The sequence below is a fragment of the Macrotis lagotis genome, chromosome X (genome assembly GCF_037893015.1).
Source record: "Macrotis lagotis isolate mMagLag1 chromosome X, bilby.v1.9.chrom.fasta, whole genome shotgun sequence".
NCBI lineage: Eukaryota > Metazoa > Chordata > Mammalia > Peramelemorphia > Peramelidae > Macrotis > Macrotis lagotis.
This window is the reverse complement of record NC_133666.1, coordinates 293,766,528-293,783,840: the sequence shown is the minus strand read 5'-3', so window position 1 is coordinate 293,783,840 and position 17,313 is coordinate 293,766,528. Positions and strand designations below refer to the sequence as shown.

Below are 17,313 nucleotides of genomic sequence, written 5' to 3'. Positions count from 1 at the left end.
TTCCTTTCTCTCTGTCTCTGTCTCTCTGTCTCTGTGTGTCTCTCTTTCTCTCTCTCTCTCTCTCTCTCTCTCTCTCTGTCTCACTCCCTTTCTCTCTCTGTCACTATCACTGTCTTTGTCTATCTCTGTCTCTGTCTCTCCATCTCTCTCTCTCTCTCTCTGGCTCTGCCTCTCTGTCACTCTGTCTCTGTCTCTCTCCCTCCCTTCTCTCTCTCCCTTTCTCTCTTCTCTCTCATCTACTATAAAAAACTTTCTCTTTTTAAAACACCTGCTGTGTACTAAAGACAATTTACCTGAAAAAAGCAACCTCCTCACCTTCATTCTTTCTTCTTCAGATAGTTCAATATGACCAAAAAAAAGAGAATTTAAACAAAACTATCCTAGAATTAGTGTAGTTTATAAATTCCTTGAAGGATGCAACATTTTAGGAATTCTTAAAATTAATTTTCTGGTGATCAATAAGCATTTTTCTCCCTCCTGAATAAAAAGAAAAAGAAAATTCTTATAACAAAAATACAGGGGAGTGGGGTGGCATTTCCACATTGGCCATGTACAAAATTGTATGTCTTATTTTGAATTTTATGTATAATACTGTGTTTCATCTTTCTCCAAGAACCATGGGTTTTCACTACATTTATCAAAGTTGTTTGCTTTATTTTCTAGTTCTACTCACTTCACTCTGTTCATAGAGGTCTCCCCAGTTTCTTCAGAAATGCCAATTTTATTATTTTTATGGGACAATCATATTCCATTATATTCATATTCTAGTCAGTCATCAAACATTTATTAAATGCCTACAATGTTCCAGGTCCTGTATTCTATTGGGTCCCTCTGTTTATTTCCAATTTATCCTGCATAAAATTTGCTTCTACATAGTTATTATTTGCCTATTGTCTCTCCTTCTAGACTATGTAATCCTTCAGAGTAGGGATTGCCCTTCACCATTCTTTGTACATCCCCCACCACCACCAATGTTTAACAGTGTGCTTAACTCATAATAGTTGTATAATAAATATTTACTGACTGATTGACTACTTAACCCTGGGGATACAAAGAAACAGAAAAGATAGTCCCCACTCTAAGGGAACTCACAGTCTATCATAATTTGATTAGCCATTCCCTAATAGATGGGCACTCCCTCAGTTTCCAGTTTTTTGCTAATGGTAGAATGTGTATACATTAATGATTCCTAGGAAGAAGGCACTGCCCTTGTGGAGCTGAGAATTTTTAGATGTCCTGTATTTATGAAAGGTTATATTTAACATGCTATGTCAGAAACAAAAATATAAATCTAGTTATATGATAAATAATAATAGAACATTAAAGTTTATGATACTAACCCCTTAAGAACCCATCAAATGTTCTTTTGAGCACAATTGGAGCACATTCAAAGTTGGGGCTGAGAATAACAAGACGGGTAAATCTAGAACCCTCATCCCCTTCTCCATGAGGATGGAATGAAAAGTTCTTTAAACAGTTGAGTCAGACTTCACCTCCTGAAGCTGAACATCTTCTTTCTCAGAATCTAAGATCTGCATAGGTGCCAAAAAGGTACCAAATAGAAACAGTAGCTGCAGTCCCTGTGAAAGATTCTATTTAGTTCATGCTAGTTTTTAGGTATTTTTTAGATTGTTGTTAAGGAAGAGGAAAAGACAGTATATGAAATGTCTTATACAGTAGCAAGAAAAAGATATAGGGAGGAATTGAAAATGACTCCTTTTTGGGTAATATGTTCTATTCAATAAATAGGGTTTTAAAAAATTGTATGAACCTAGTTCACTTCCTTGGTAAAACTCATTTGTCAATTCCTGGCATTGACCATATTTCATGGATTGTAAACTATTTCAGTTTTGCTTTTCAGAAAAATGTTCTGTTTTGAATAAAATTCTTATTGAAGAGTTTGAAGTAGTTCAACATTTTTCTATCCACAATACTTTCTACCATTTAGCCATCTTAAACTGGGTTAGGTGAACCAATCATGGGGCTATGATTTTGGCCACAGAGTTTTAACTTTGTTTTTCTGGCCTCCCAATCTGCTGTCTTCAATTACTCCAAACTTACTACACACCAAGGCTAATTTTCTTAACAACTGTTTCAGTATGGATTTGACTACAAACTCAAAACCCTTCGTGTCATTGAGCAAATCAAGTAGATTGGGACAGCAAGTTAGAACAGGGCAAAAAGTTCTAAATCTAGAACACCTGGGCAGGAATCAGCTGTCCTTGATAATCAGGTTCTGCTACTGGGTGGCCTAGGACAAGTCATGTCAACTCTCTGGACTTTGATTTCCTCATTTGTAAAATGGAGGACTTGAATTAACTGGTTTCCAAGTCTTTTCTGTATTTGAATGCTATGCTCCTAAATGTAGCCATGTTGCAATATTCTGAACTGAGCCTATAACAGTATATGGTAAATTGCTTTGCAAAACATGAATCGGTCAGCCAACAAACATTTATTCTGTGTGCTTGCTTAAGCAGTACATTTGCTAAAATTCGAACAACCTAGAAGATTAGCATGACTCTATCCAAGAATAATATGTAAATTAATGAAGCATTTCATATTTTTTATTAAAAGTTAAAAGAATCTAGTCCATGTTTGGCATTTGTGAAAAAAAGGTAAAAATGAAAAATAGTCCCTGACCTTAAGATCCTTCCATTCACTTGAGGAAATAACTGCATTTATACAAAGGACAAAATAATAAAATAATAAAAAGGGAAAGGACATTAGCAGGTGGAAGAGTGAGAAAGGTGTCATTTAGATGTTGCTTGAGCTGATCCTTGAAGGAAGCTAGATATTTTAAGAAGTGAAAGAAGGGGCACATTTTAGGCATGTTAAATATAAGTCATCTGTTTTTATGTCAAAATCACTGTTTTAGGCTTAAGGAACACAAAGAAATATAAGATATAGCCTTCAAGAGCTTAGAGTTGACTGAGGAGGCAGATGCTGAATGAGCGGTATAGAACTAGGAATTTTAGAGGTTAAGACATCCCCCTTAACTAACCAATGGGTTTCAGTGTCAGATACCCACAACCTGGATTAGTCTGTCTACTGAGATAGTTTTACCAGAATGTGACCTATGTACATGCAATAGTTTCTTGGACCATAAGTGAGAGTCTGGTGACAGGTGACACCAAAGGTGAATGAGCAGCCCTGAAAAGGGGTCAGCAAGCTCTCACACCAGAGATGCTAGTCTTCCTTGAATGGTGCATTCACCCCCAAGTCTTAATAGCTACAACTGGAGTATAATATTCCAGCAGGCAAAAGATAAAGGTTTACAAACAAGAATAACTTATCTGAAAGAACTGTGGAGTTTGAACAAAGACCAAAGACTATTACCTTTAATTTAGAAAAAAAAAAAAACCCTGATATCTTATTGTCTGATCTTGCTATCTCTTATACTTTACTTTATGTTTCTTCCTTAAGGATATGATTTCTCTCATCACATTCAATTTGGATCAATGTATACCATGGAAACAATGTAAAGACTGACAAATTGCCTTCTGTGGGGGATGGGGGGAGGGAAGTAAGATTAGGGGGAAAATTGTAAAACTCAAAATAAATAAAATCTATATTAAAGAACTATATTAAGGCTGGTGATTCTTATTTTAAGATTATTGAGAGATGCCATTGACCTAATTTATTGGTTACTCCTGGTCTAACTAATAAATTTATCATGCTCAAAAAAAAAAGGAAAAAAAAAGAATAACATCTGGCAAAACTAAGTATACTATGGCAGGATAAATTAAATAGTAGATTAATTAGTAGCAGATAATTAAATAGTAGATTTCCAAGCATTCCTGATGAAAGGGCAAGAAATGAGTAGATATTTTGAAATGGAAATGTAGGAACAAAGAAATATAGAAAGATACACACACACACAAACACACACACACACACCTCAGTACAGAAATCTATTAACATCCAAAAGGGAAAAAGGAGACACATAAAAGGGATGGGTAGAAAGGGGTTTGAGAGGAAGGACAAAAGATAAAGTTTTAAAAGAGTGAAAATTAGTATGCTTCAATCTGCATTCAAATTGTCATTTCTTTCTGTGGAAGTGTACAGAATTTTTAATTATAGGTCCTTTGGAATTCTCTTGAATTACTGTATTGTTAACAATAGCTAAGTCATTCATGATTGATCATCATACAATATTGCTGTTATTATGTACAATTTTCTTCTGGTTCTGCTAGCTTTATTTTGCATCAATTTATGTCAGTTATTCAGGGTTTTCCTGAAAACCTCCTGTTCATTTCTTATAGCTCAATAGTATTCCATCACAACTTGTTCAGCCATTTCTCAATTGATGGGAATCTCTTCAATTTCTAATTCTTTGTCACCATGAAATGAATGGCTATAAATGGCTATAAATATATTTTTATACATATATTTTTTTTCTTTTTTTAAAAATCTCTTTGGGCGGCAGCTAGGTGGCGCAGTGGATAGAGCACCAGCCCTGGAGTCAGGAGTACCTGAGTTCAAATCCAGCCCAAGACACTTAATAATTACCTAGCTGTGTAGCCTTGGGCAAGCCACTTAACCCCATTGCTTTGCAAAAAAAAAAAAAAATGTCTTTGGTATACAGACTTAGTAGTAGTATTGCTGTGTCAAAGGATAAGCAGTTTTATAGCCTTTTGGACATGTTTTCCAGACTGCTTGGATCAGTTCACAACTCCACCAACAGTACTTTAGGGTCCTGGTTTTCTCACTTCCTCTCCAACATTTATTATTTTAGCCAATCAGATAGATTTAGAGCAATTTTTTCATGTGACTATAGCCACCTTTGATTTCTTTGTCTGAAAACTCTATTCATCTTCTTTACCATCTATCAATTGGGAAATGATTTGTATTCTTATAAATATGACTCAATTCTCTATATTTTTGAGAAGTGACAGTTTTATTAGAGAAACTTGCTCTACAAATTCCCTTTTCCAGTTTCTATCTTCTTTTAATTTTGACTGCATTGGTTCTGTTTGTGCGAAATCTTTTGAATTTAACATAATCAAAATTATTCATTTTGCATCCTATAATGTTTCCTGTCTCTTGTATGGTCATAAAGTCTTCCTTTATCCATAGATTAAACAAGTAAATTATTCCATGCTCCCTTAATTTGTTTATGGTGTCCCTCTTTTTGTCTAAATAATGTGCCCATTTTGACCTTGTCTTGGTATATATTAACAAGAGATGTTGATTTATAGCTGGTTTCTGACAAACTATATTCCAGTTTCCCTAGCAGTTTTTTGCCAAATAATAAATTCTTGTCCCAAAAGTTTGAATCTTTGGCTTTATTAAACACAAGGTCATTACTATGGTCATTTCCTACTATGTATTATGTACCTAATGTGTTTCACTGATCCACCACTCTGTTTTTTAGCCAGTACCAGATTGTTTGGATGATTACAAATTTTTAATACAGTTTGATACCTGGTATGACCAGGTCACCTTCCTTCACATATTTTTTCTTGTTTTTTTAATTAATAAAGATTTTATTTATTTTGAGTTTTACAATTTTCCTTCAATCTTACTTCCCTCCCCCATCCCCCACAGAAGGCAATTTGTCAGTCTTTACATTGTTTCCATGGTATACATTGATCCAAATCAAATGTGATGAGAGAAATCATATCCTTAAGGAAGAAACATAAAGTATAAGAGATAGCAATATCAGACAATAAGATATCAGGGTTTTTTTTTCTAAATTAAAGGTAATAGTCCTTGGTCTTTGTTCAAATTCCACAGTTCTTTCTCTAGATACAGATGGTATTCTCCATTGCAGATAGCCCCAAATTGTTCCCGATTGTTGCTCTGATGGAATGAGCGAGTCCATCAAGGTTGATCATTGCCCCCATGTTGCTGTAGGGTGTACAAAGTTGTTCTGGCTCTGCTCATGTCACTCAGCATCAATTCATGCAAATCCCTCCAGGTTTCCCTGAATTCCCATCCCTCCTGGTTTCTAATAGAACAATAGTGTTCCATGACATACATATACCACAGTTTGCTAAGCCATTCCCCAATTGATGGACATTTACTTGATTTCCAATTCTTTGCCACCACAAACAGGGCTGCAATGAATATTTTTGTTTCATCATCTCTTCACGGTATAGACCCAGTAGTGGTATTGCTGGATCAAAGGATATGCACATTTTTGTTGCCCTTTGGGCATAGATCCAAAATGCTCTCCAGAAAGGTTGGATGAGTTCACAGCCCCACCAGCAATGTAATAGTTTCACATATTTTTCCATTAATTCCCTTAATATTTTCATTTGTTCTTCCATATAAATTTTGCTATTTTTTCTAGCTTTATAAATAATTTAGTTGGCATAGCACTGAATAAGTAAATTAATTTAGATAGAATTGACATTATTATATTTACTTAGCCCATCCATGAATGATGCATATTTTTTTCCATTTCTTCAGATCTGACTTTTTTGGTATGAAAAGTGCTTTATAATTGTATTCATATAATTCCTTTGTTTGTCTTGCCTGGTAGACTCCCAAGCATGCTGTCAAGCATTATTTTAAATGGAACTTCTCTATCTCTTGCTGCTGCACTTTGTTGGTAATTTATTCATGTGTGTACATGTTTCCTTTTCCATATTTGCTCTTCCTTGGTTATGTAAAAAAAATATATTTGTGTTGTAAAAGGTGATTAATAGGATTCCTTCTTTGCCTGTTTTCCCAAACGTGTATATATAGTATTGGAATTCATTGTTCTTTAAATGTTTGGTAGAATTCACTTGCCAAATTCATTTGGTTCTGGGTATTTTTTGTTAAAGAGACCATTAATGGTTTGTTCAATTTTGTCTAAAATAAGTTTTTTTAAGTTTTTTAAAATTTCTTCTTCTATTTTTATTTTTGTAAATATTCTTCCATTTCAGTGAGATTGTTAGATTTAATGACACACAATGCACAAAATAGTTTCTAATAATTGCTTTAATTTCATCTTCATTGAACTCATCCTATTCATTTTTTTAGGATATTTTTGTTGGGTTTTTTTTTTTTGCAAGGTAAATGGGGTTAAGTGGCTTGCCTAAGGCCACACAGCTAGATAATTATTAAGTGTCTGAGACCAGATTTGAACCCAGGTACTCCTGACTCCAAGGCTGGTGCTTTATCCACTGTGCCACCTAGCCGCCCCATCCTATTCATTTTTGATAGTGGTAATTTAGTCTGTCTCTTTCTTTTCTTTAATCAAATTGACTTATAGTTTATTTACTTTATAATTGTTGGGGGGGGGTTCCAGAAAACCTGCTCCTAGTTTTATTACAGTGGTTTTCCTGTTTTAAATTTTATTATGCTCTCCTTTGATTGTATAGGATTTTTAATTTGATGTTTAACTGGAGATTTTTATTTCATTCTTTTTTCTAGTTCTTTTTTTTAAAAAATTTGTACACTCAGTTCATCGAATTGTTCTTTCTCTACTTGATGTAAAGGGTTAGGGACATAAATGTTTTCTTAGTATTGCTTTGGCTGAATCCCATAAATTTTGATATGTTGTCTTATTGTTGTCATTCTCTTAATGAAATTATTGATTGTTTTTAATGATTTTTTTTATTTAATGATTGACCCATTCATTCTTTAGGATTAAATTATTTAGCTTCCAATTAATTTTAATCTATTTTCCATGTCCCTTATTGAATGTATTTTATTGCATTATGATATAGAAATAATATTTCTGCTTTTCTGAATTTTGTTGTGAGATTTTTATGCCTTAATTCAAGGTCAGTTTTTGTACCAGTGTTATATAATGCTGAGAAACTTGTATATTCCTTTCTGTTTTCATGCAGCTTTCTCCAGAGATCTATCAAATTTAACTTTTCTAAAATTCTATTCATCCTCTTATTTCTTGTTTAGTTTTTGCTTAGATTTATCTATCTACTCTTGAAAAGAGAAGTTTAAGTCTCCCACTAGTATAGTTTTACTGTTTATTTCTTCTTGTAATTCATTTGACTTTTCCTTTAAGAATATGGATGCTATACCCTTTGGTGCATATATTTTTAGCATTGGTATGACTTCTTGGTGGTACCTTTTAGTAAGATATAATTTCCTTGCTCATCTCTTTTAATTAGATTTATTTTTTCTTTTAATTTGTCTGAGATCATGCATGTTTTGGTCTTTTACCTTTATTCTGTGTGTCTTTCTGCATGTTTCTTTTTTTTTATTTTAGGGTTTTTTTGTTTTTTTGCAAGTCAATGGGGTTAAGTAGCTTGGCCAAGGCCACACGGCTAGGCAATTAAGTGTCTGAGGTCAGATTTAAACTCAGGTACTCATGACTCCAGGGCCAGTGCTCTATCCACTGCGCCACCTAGCCATAGGATTATGATTTTTAATTCATTCTGCTCTTTACTTCCATTTTATGGGTGAGTTCATCATATTCACATTCACAGTTATGATTACTAACTTTATTTTCTTCACTCCCGCTTTCTTCTCCTCACCCAGACCATTTATCCTTTTCTTTCTTTTCTTTCATACTTTCCCTCCTTAAAATTATTTTTGCTTCTGATTAACACCTTCTTCAATCTGTCATCCTCTAATAACCTTTTCTTTTATCTCCCTTCCCTCTTACTTTCTAGAAGAATAAAATAGATTTTTATAACCTACTGTGTTCTCTCTTTGAGTCAAGTCCAATGAGAGATTTCCTTGCCACCCCCTCCCATCTTCCCATCTTTTGTGACTCTTTTATGTGAGATAAATTATCCTATTGTATACCTCTGCCTTCTCCTATTTTCTTATCCCTTAATTTTGTTTTTTTTTTGAATTTCATTTCATCATAGTCAACTCATACCTGTGACCTCTATGTATATTCCTTCTAAATGTTCTAGTAAAGAAAACTTTCTTAGGAGCTACAAGGATTATCTTCCCAAATGGGTTGTAAATAGTTTAGCCTTATTAAATCTTTTAATGTTTATCCTTTCTGTTTACCTTTTTATGCTTTTCTTCAGTTTCATATTGGAAAGTCAAATTTCTATTCAACATGTTTTTTTTTTTAAATCAGGAATCCTTGAAAGATTCCCATTTCATTAAATATTATTTTTTTTCATCTGAAAGCTTATACTCAGTTTTACTGGGTAGGTGACTCTTGGTTGTAATTCTAGCTCCTTTACTTTGAAGAATATCATAGTACAAGTCCTCTGATCTTTTAATATAGAAACTGGTAATTTTTGTATTATACTGATTGGGGCTTTATGATATTTGAATTATTGCTTTCTGGTTGCTTGTAATATTTTTCCTTGTCTTGGGGATTCTAGTACAAATCTTTAATATTCCTGGCAGTTTTCATTTCAGGAAATGATTGGTGGATTCTTTCAATTTCTATTTTACCCTCTGGTTCTATTGCCATTGCTGATTGCAACTCCCTCCTTTCATAATTTCTCCACTACCATACACTCTGCAGTAGGGTAGCTGAGTGGCACAGCAGACAAATTCCTGGCCCTGGGGCCAAGAGGCCCTGAATCCCCATTCCACCCCTTAGGCCCAGCATCCACCTGCCCCTATGGTCTCAGACAGGCTATCCAATCCCAGCCCCTTGCAAGAAGTAAAAAAGAAAATGTGTTATATCTGACCACTATCCCGCCATGGTCCATCCTCTCCTCCATCACTCACATTCCCCCCTTCCCCCTGTACCCCCCCTCTCCTTCTTACTCCAGATGTCTACACCCCATTGAGTATATATGCTGTTTTCTCTCCTAGCCACCTCTGATGAGAGTGAAGATTCCCTCATTCCCTCTTGCCTTCTCCCCTTCCATATCATTGCAACAGCTCATTGTAATAAAGAAAATCTTATTATATGGGATATCTTCGCCTATTCCCCCCTCCTTTTTCTTTCTCCCATTACATTTCCTTTTTTTCTATTGAATCCATTTTTATACCATATTTTAACTTCAAATTCAGCTTTCTCCTGTGCTTCAACTATAAAAGCTCCCTCTACCTGCTCTATTAACTGAGAAGGTTCATATGAGTATTATCAGTGTCATTTTTCTATGCAGGAATACATGCAGTTCATCATCATTAAGTCCCTCATATTTTCTCCTTCTCCAATCTCTATGCTTCACCTGAGTCCTGTATCTGAAGATCAAACCTTCTGTTCAGCTCTGGCCATTCCAACAGGAACATTTGAAATTCCCCTGGTTCATTGAAAGTCCATCTTTTTCCCTGGATGAGGACATTCATTTCTGCTGGGTAGTTGATTCTCGGTTGCATTCTAAGCTCTTTTGCCTTCCAGTATATTATATTCCAAGCCCTATGAGCTTTTAATGTAGTTGCTGCTAAGTCCTGTGTGATCCTGACTGCAGATCCATGGTATTTGAATTGTGTCCTTCTGGCTGCCTGTAATATTTACTCTTTGACTTGGGAGTTCTGGAACTTGGCTATAATATTCCTAGGGGTTGGTTTTTTGGGATCTCTTTCTCGGGGGGATCAGTGGATTCTCTCCATTTCTATTTTTCCCTCTGCTTCTAGAATATCAGGGCAATTTTCCTGTAGTAATTCTTTGAAAATGATCTCAAGGCTCTTTTCCTGATCATGACTTTCAGGTATTCCAATAATTTTTAAATTATCTTTCCTAAATCTGTGTTCCATATTAGTTGTTTTTTCAATGAGATGTTTCATATTTTCTTCTGAGTTTTCATTTTTTTTTTGTTTTAAAGTATTGAGTCCTGATTTCTCATAAATTCATCAATCTCCCTGAGTTCTATTCTTCGTCTGAAGGATTTGTTTTCCTCAGAGAGCTTTCTTATCTCTTTTTCCATCTGGCCAATTTTGCTTTTTAAAGCATTCTTCTCCTCAATAACTTTTTGAACTGTTTTGTCCATTTGACCTAAGCTGGTTTTTAGCATGCTATTTTCTTCAGCATTTTTTTGGATTTCCTTGACTAAGCTGCTGACTTCATTTTCATGTTTTTCTTGCATCTCTCTCATTTCTTTTCCCAGTTTTTCTTCTAACTCCCTCATTTGATTTTCAAAGTCTTTTTTGAGCTCTGTCATAGCCTGAGCCCAATTTCTGCTTTTCTTAGAGTCTTTAGATGCAGGAGCTTGTGCTTCTTCATCTTCAGACTGAGTGTTTTGATCCTTCTTGGGCTCATATGCAAAATATTTCTCAATGGTGTTCCTCTTGTTTCTCTGCTTGCTCATTTTCCCAGCCTAAGCCTGTTTTGGGGGGTGCTTCCTGAGCTTTTGGGACACTGCGACAAGAATCTCAGTGCGTGAGGCTCTGTCCTCCTTCCTGGTCTGTGAATGACCATGTGCACCCCCCCCCCTCTGCCACAGGGCTGAGGTGGGGGGGGGGGGCTGCTTCTGTTCTATGGTGGGGCCCAGACTGCAATCAGGATCTGAATGTGGTCAGAGCCCCAGAGTCCTGCTCCAGGGACAGAGCTCTGCAGTCTCTCTCTCTTCACTCCCCTCCCTAGGTTCAGTGGGCTCATGCCCTGGAGGCTCCTGCTTACAGGCTCTGGGTGCTTCTCTTTCCTGGATCTTGGCTGTGGTGGTCACCTTGCTATGTGCCCTGAGGGCTGGGCTTCACGAGCTCACTCTGGCAGAGGTCCCCTGCTGTTCCCCCAATTTTGCCCAGTGCTCCTCGGGTGTAGGTCAGGAAACTCCCCCGCTTCTGTGAGCCTTGGCTCCCAGTGCCCTGGGGCTGACTCCGAGAGGCTGAAGTTCTTTCGCTCTGGTAGGCTGCCCCTCCAACCCTGGGGAGCAGAGACTTTCTGCTCTTTTCCAGGTTACCTTGAGTAGGAGAACTGCCTCACTGGGTCCATCTGTGGGTTTTGTCTCTCAAAAATTTAGTTAGAGTCCTTAGTTTCAAAGAATTGTTGAAGAGCACCTAAGACAGGAACCATTCTTGTCATCATCTTGGCTCTGCCCCCTGATTCTTTTTTTTTTTTTAACAAAGTGCATTGTATCTCAGAGTTTACAGAAAACGCATTGGTGTACAATTTTCAAATTTATACTAGAAACTGCAGGCATACAGAAAGTTTAAACATTATGAGGTGGTTAAATAGTCATTTATTTTAACTTCATGACTGAAAATGAAAACTAAAAAAAAAAACCAAATAAAATACTTAAATTATGAGAATTCCAATTTTATTGGTCTTTTTCAGTTTGTTTTGCTCAATTCCAAATATGAACAATGTGGAAAATGGTCAATACTAGTTAATGATTTACAACTGTATTAACTAACCTTGGAGATACAAAGAAACAAGATAATTACTATTAGGAAAAGATGACAATATTTGTAGTAACTAATGCAAACCAACATTACATATCTATTTCAGTACCATGTTTCTTTTCTGCCAATACTCTATTGAAACATTTTAAAAGGATCTCACTGAAAGTTGGTCTCAAGTAAAAGTGTGTTAACAAATTATGCACACCAATTCCAAACCTATGCTGCCTTTTTTGTCCTAACCTAAAACTTTTTTTTTACAAGGTAAATGGGGTTAAGTGGCTTGCCCAAGGCCACACAGCTAGGTAATTATTAAGTGTCTGAGACCGGATTTGAACCCAGGTACTCCTAACTCCAGGGCTCGTGCTTTATCTACTGCACCACCTAGCCACCCCCTCATGTGGGATTTTAAATGAGAAATTTTAAACTAAATCTTTCCACATCCTGAGTGACTGCAGATGTGATTTCTTATTCTCAGTGAGTCAATCTGTGCTATAACTTTTGCCATAGAAGGGGAAAAACCTGAAGCAGGAACAATTTGAGGTAGTCTGGAGCTATCACTGGAGATTTGGGATTCTAGACCATGTGATATGACCCAGAAAAGATGAGAGCTCCTTTAGAGACTTGGGATTCCATGAACACAATAGGTTGGTAAAGGACTGGCTATTGTCCAGATGGAATGTTAGGAACAATAACTGTTACAACTTGTAGGGAGAGGAAGCATCTTGTAAATGACTGGCATGGGTAGAACTCTACTTGCTGATACAGAAAATGGAAACAGCAATACTAATTTTTGTTCTGGGGATTCAGGAAGTAGTAAAGCATTACAGATGACTGTGTCTGAAGAAAGCACTGAGAAGACATTGAACTGCACTTACTTTTTCTTCCCTATATGTCACTGTTGCACTCACATTTGAAACTGTTTTGGGACACAACTACACAAGATACATTCCTCCTTGTTATCTCAATACTTAGATGAGTTCTTTTAAAAATATTGTCCTGATATTTTAGCTTTCTGGCTGCTTCCATGGGGTAGGTTCTGTTATTGCAAAATTGAGTATCAGCTGACAAATTATACTTGTGGTCTGAGCTTTCAAAGAATTTGGTGCCGGTAACTGGCCTTTATCATTCTCTTTAAAACCAGCTGGACCAAGAGGCTTTGAAGTGTCAGCAAATGATTTGGAGTGCCCAGTGGATGGTACTGGCATCACTGAATTGGGTACTTGCAAGGTTTCAGAGTTGAATAGACTTTAAGGAGGAATCAAACAAAATGCTGATATCTTATGGAAATCAGCTGTGCCAAGTAGCAAATCCTCTTTGGTTTCTTTTGATACATTGGATGCTGGTGTGATTGGTCTGACTTCAGTATATTTCTTGAAATCAGACTTCCAACTGCAACTCATGGACAGAAGTGCTTCTATAGACTCAATATAATTTTTCTTTGTAGTATGGTTTTAGGAGTATCTAACTTCTTTTAGTTTTTCAAAAATCATTTCTATTCTTTCCACCAAAGGTTCCTGAAGGAAGACCCAAGTTGAACATGGCTGGCTGTTGATCGGCTCCCAGAAACACACACCTTGCTGCTCCTACAGCTATGCATTTCTCGCCATCTGTCCCACAATAATTCTTAAATTATGTCTTTTTTAAATCTATTTTCCAGGTCAGTTGTTCTTCCGATCAGTTGTTTCATACTTTCTTCTATTTTTTTCTTTCTTTTTCTTTTGTCTTATTGCTTCTTGATATTTCATGGAGTCATTGGGTTCCACTTGCTGGAATCTACTTTTTAAGGAATTATTTGCTCCATTGAGCTTTAGTACCTCCTTTTCCATTTGGGCCATTTCTGCTTTTTTAAAGAGTTCTTTTCTTCAGTGAATTTTTGTAACCCTTTTACTGTTTGCTCTAGTCTGTTTTTTAAGGTGCAATTTATTTTTAGTATTTTTTTGTGCCTCCTTTATCAAGCTGCTGAATTTTTCTATAATTTTCATTTCTTATCCTCATTTTTCTTTTGACTCTCTTATTTGGTTTTTTGAAGCAATGGGGGTTAAGTGACTTGCCCAAGGTCACACAACTAGGTAATTATTAAGTGTCTGAGGCCACATTTGAACTCAGGTCCTCCTGACTCCAGGGCTGGTCCTCTGTGCACTACACCACCTAGCTGCCCCAAAAGGTGATGACCATGACAGATATGATGTTGTCTTCTTCTTTTTCTTTCTTTCTTATGTTTGTTCTTTTTCTAGTCTTTTCCTTGCCTTTTTACTTTATGTGAAAGTTGGGCTTTGCTCCCAGAGCAAACCTCAGGTTTTTTATGCTGCCTGTATCAGTAACTAGTTCTGTAGGTCTATAAATTTCAGTTCTTCTAAGGTGTTATAATCTCAGAAGAGGTGTTGTTCTCTTGGTTTGTGCTCTGATCTGTGAGTGACCACGAGTCCTCTTTTCCACCCTGAAACTATGACCAGGGTCCCTATACTACTAGTCCTCCTCTCCCTGGGATTGTAATACATATTAGCAATACAACAGAGTCATGCTTCCAGTGCCAGCAAAAGATTTCCTGTAATTTCCTTCTGACCAATTGTCTGAATCTCTTATCCCCTATGGACTGAGATCTCTGAAAACTGCAGCTGCTAGTCATCCCAAAGGTCTTGTTGGCTTGTGCCTGGAGTGGGCTACTTCTACTGCCTGGTGCAAGAGTTTGGAACTTCACTGCTGACTTCCACTGGGTCTTGGGATTTTGTTGCTGGCTTGCTGGAGGAGACCTGTGTTAGATTGTACTCCACTTTCTCGTTAATGAGACAGATCTTTCCTTAAAAACTTCTAAGTTGTCCTGGGATAGAAAATTGTTTCACTGTCTTTTTGTTGGTTCTACCACTCCCAATTAATTTTGATATTTTAATATTGTTTGTAGAGGAATCTGGAAGAGCTTAACAATTCCCTGCCTTTTACTTCTCCATCTTGGATCTGCACCCATATATTTATCTTTTTAAAAAATAGCATACTTTTCTTCCTACAGCCTCCCCAATATTTAATAATTTTTGTCTTTTATTATCTTTATCAATTTGATAGATATGAGGTGGAGCTGTTAAAATGACTCAGACTTATTTTATTCACATTTCTTTTAGTGACAATGCATTTTTATCATATGATATCCTTTGCCACTTATCTATAGGATGATGGTTCTTCCTCATATTTTTTGTGCCAATTCCCTATATGAATATATTCACATAGACTCAGACATCATCAGTGATGGACCTCTTTATAGTTAAGAACTCTAATGTATCAATGTACATGTACAATGTTCACTGGATTGTTTGCTGCTGAGGGGAGGGTGGGTGGGAGGGTGGAAGAAAATTGTGTTACTTATAAATATGCAAATGTTGAATGTTGAAAATTTTTCATATCATATAATTGGGAAAATAAAATAAGATATCAATCAAAAATGGTAGGGTGGAAGAAAATTATGTTACTTACAAATATACAAATGTTGAAAGTTGAAAAACTTTCATATCATATAGTTAGAAAAAATATCAATCAAAAAAGAAGGAAGTGATGTTGACCATGTTCATAATGCTGATTAGACTTTGTATTTTGTGCAAAAAAAAAAAAACCTCCAATGTGTACGTGGGATAATAAGTCTCATTGTCAGAGAATCCTCTACTGGGAATGTAATAGGTTTCTGATAGACATTGCTCTCCTCGTATAAAATGGCTCCAAAGCCCTTTTACACTGACACCAGGGTGTAACACAAATGACACACTTAGTTCTGCATAAACCAACAGTACTGCAAGTGAGGGGAAGTTAGCCAAGTCCCTTAAGACTGGCTTACATTTCTCATCCCAGAGATCTTCAAAAGTCACCAGAGAATTCAGACCTCTGTTTCCTCTGGCCCTTTTGGGGCCAGAGGAAATTTTTTGACTAAATTTTTTTGACTAAGTATTCATGAGTAAGGTCTTCTGGAGGCTTAGCAATAATAACCAAGTTCTTCACAAATTTCCTATAGTAACCACCAAATCCTATAAAGATATTTGATTGAGGGCGGCTAGGTGGTGCAGTGGATAGAGCACTGGCCTTGGAGTCAGGAGTACCTGAGTTCAAATCTGGCCTCAGATACTTAATAATTACCTAGCTGTGTGGCCTTGGGCAAGCCACTTAACCCCGTTGCCTTGAAAAAAAAAATATATATATATAAAGATATTTGATTGAGACCAAGAAGAAAGTGTTTCTATTTTCTTAGAATTAGTACTTTCTACTTGCTGAGACAGTCTTACCTGTAGCTCCAATAAGTTATAGCACACGTGGTGGCCACAACCTGGTAAAAGCCATTTTAGAAGAAGATGGGTTAAACCAGGTTGAAGGTAAACTCAACCACATTGATGAATTGAGGAGATGTCTAACCCAAGCAATGTGAAGACTATTCCCAATGGAATGGATAAATGAGAACAATTTGCTCCAACTGCCATGAAACTGAAGCAGATGCTATGGAATACTTGGTTGGTTCTTGTCCTTCGTTAGCAAAGAAGATCAAGATGACATCACTACAATTGAGACAAATTACAGTGTGTTCTTATGTGGTTGATGAGGCCAATGAATGCTCTTCAACAGGGTGGTCAGAAACAATCCATGTGAACACCTTGGGTGGGTACTCTAAACTTATGGATGTCATATTTCCTTTGAACTGCTTCAATTTTGCCTTCCTCATAGAGCACAGCATCCTTACTGATGAGGTCATGAGGGTATGTTCAATGAAGACTAGGACCTTAGTGTGAGGGCTGCTGAGCCGTCTTCAGCACTACTTTCCACCTTTGATGTCCACCTGAGCCATCTAACTCTCACCTGTGGCTACAAGAAGCTGCAGTATGCACAGGAGCCATACTTCAGTAAACTGTTCCTGAGTAACATGAACCAAGTAGTAGGTAGCAGAGGGAGTCTCAAACTCATTGGTGTATAGTGGGGGGGGGGGGGTGTCTACTCCAGGCATGCGAAGTCTTCCACTCGGGAAAGGGCAGTAAAGAACAATTCATTCCAACAGCCATGAAGCCAGTTGAAGCAGGTGCTGTGGAGCTCTCAGAGGCTGGTTAGACATCAAAGTCACCAAGATTATCCTCTTCACCTAGAGCCATCACCAGTTGTCTTCACTGTCTTGCTATGCTGGATCATGATGAC

The 17,313-nt window shown here is 36.7% G+C and overlaps 1 non-coding gene and 1 pseudogene across 1 annotated transcript; one reads left to right on the top strand and one right to left on the bottom strand.

Annotated features, from left to right (window-relative positions):
- Nucleotides 1-1,469: 1,469 nt before the first annotated feature.
- LOC141499053 (Krueppel-like factor 10) overlaps nucleotides 1,470-17,313 on the bottom strand; it is a 70,412-nt pseudogene continuing 54,568 nt past the window's right edge.
- Nucleotides 2,462-2,565, top strand: LOC141503777 (U6 spliceosomal RNA). Its single transcript, XR_012473088.1, has one exon. It is a non-coding gene; the product is annotated as a U6 spliceosomal RNA (small nuclear RNA).